This window comes from Echinops telfairi, unplaced genomic scaffold, assembly GCF_000313985.2.
Source record: "Echinops telfairi isolate 266 unplaced genomic scaffold, ASM31398v2 ScPeMD7_443;HRSCAF=831, whole genome shotgun sequence".
In the NCBI taxonomy this organism is placed as follows: domain Eukaryota; kingdom Metazoa; phylum Chordata; class Mammalia; order Afrosoricida; family Tenrecidae; genus Echinops; species Echinops telfairi.
Window position 1 is genome coordinate 39,963,147 of NW_022104341.1, and position 2,032 is coordinate 39,965,178.

Here is a 2,032-nt window from a genome sequence, read left to right on the forward strand (position 1 = left end):
GGAGAAGTATGCAGCCTGGTCCCCAGCTTTCCTTCCTCTCTGAGACTCTTCTGTGAAGTTACGGACTCCTCAATCTCTACTCATTCATTTTGCTGACTTATCTTTATGATTTTCATCATTATTTGAGATAGCATGGGCATTTATGTCCTTATTCTCTCTCTCTCTCTAGTTGTTTCTTGTAAGCTTCGCTAGATTTCTTTTGATTTGTTTACTAAATGTATCCCCAGATCCTAAATCATTGACTAATATGTCAGAGGTACTTCAATAAGTGATGATTTATTGAATTAATGCACGAATGTCTCCTTTCTACATTTATGTCATCTAGTATTTATTTTGCAGCTATGGAATGTCACCCAATAAGTATTTGATGGACGAGAGAATTATGCCACCACCGGAAATCACAAAGTCAACAATCTCCAGAAGATCTAGGTAGTCTGGCCCTATAATTAGCATCAAGTACATATTTCAAAATTAAGCGGGGCAAATGAAGAAAGAGCTCTGGTGTCTGATTTAGTGGGAGGAGGGGGTGGGGGCGTGGAGGAAACTAGACTGGTGGTAATTACTTGTGTAGGAGGAACTAGACAGGCAAGAAGTATAGTGTGTAGACTATGGCAACTGGCACTGCATAGGCAAGTAGAACAATCAAGGGTTCTTATCAAGGTTCATTATGAGACCTTGATATCAGGTATATATTACACCGGCCTTCCTCAAGCCTGGCTGGCCATTAGAATCAACTGGGGAGCTATTAAAACTCTCCATGAACAAGTTGAGCCCAATGCCAAGAAAGCCTGGCAATCTGGGGATGCGATATGGCATTTGTGGGTAATTATGACAACCACATTTGGCAATTAATAGACTCCACTTTTGCTATTCAAAGTATGGTTTCCTGCTTAGCAGCTCTGGCATTAATTGTAAATGTAGAATTCTAGGTCCTCTCCAGACCTAATGAATCAAAATCCACATTTTAACAATTCGCTGTGCTTTGTAAGAGCCCGGGATCCCTATGAGTTGGAATGGACTCAGTGGCATTGAGTTTGTTTGATGACATAGTGGGCAACGCACTGGGCTGCGGACGGCACAACTTGTCTGGCAGTTGCTTGTACTGTAGTGGCCTGTCCTGTGTGTTGCTGAGATGCTGGAAGCACATCACTGATATTTCAAATACCAACAGGGTCACGCAACGTGAACAGCAAGATCATGATAAATAGAGAAAAAGTTGAAGTTGTCAAGGATATTGTCTTGCTTGGATCAAAAATCCAGAATTGCTTATGGAGGCGCAGCCAAGAAATCACATAACATGTTGCATGGGGTAAATCTGCTTCCCAAAGACTCTTTAGAGTGCGGACAAGTAACATTGTTACCTTGAAGACTAAGTGCACAGTGGTATCTTCATTTGTCTCATATGCATGTGAAAGCTGGACATTGAATCAGGAAGACTGAAGAATTGATGCTTTTGAATGATGGTGCTGACAAAGAAGATGGAAAGTTCCCTGTTGTCAGGAGTCTCCAGTCCCTGGAGAAGGACATGATCTTGGTAAAGTAGAGGGCCAGCAAAAAAGAGGAAGGCCTTCAACAAGATGGGTTAACCCAGGGCGGTGACAATTGGCTCGAGGGCAGGAACCTTGGTGAGGTGGGGGCAGGGTTGTGCCCTGTTTTGTCCTGCTGTGCACGGGGCTGCTGAGTGTTGGACCAACCTGACAGCATCTGACATCCAGAGCTCAGGGCATGTCATGGCAGTGAGGGCTTTCTTTTTTGTAAGAGTTGTTTATTATGATGATTTGAATGCACACTAGTGTGTGAGAAGAAGTGATACAGAACACAAAGTCAGAATTAGGAGGGAAAGAGTGTCCTTAAATCACAACTCGAGTTAAATGTCAAATCAAAATCAAACTCACTCACAATAACCCTGATAATGCTTCAATAACATTTCTGAATCTAATTTTTCACAGAGGCAAATTACTTCACTTTTCTTCCATGGAGAGACTAGTGGGTTTAACCCATAGATTGCTCAATTATACAGCGCAACACTTAA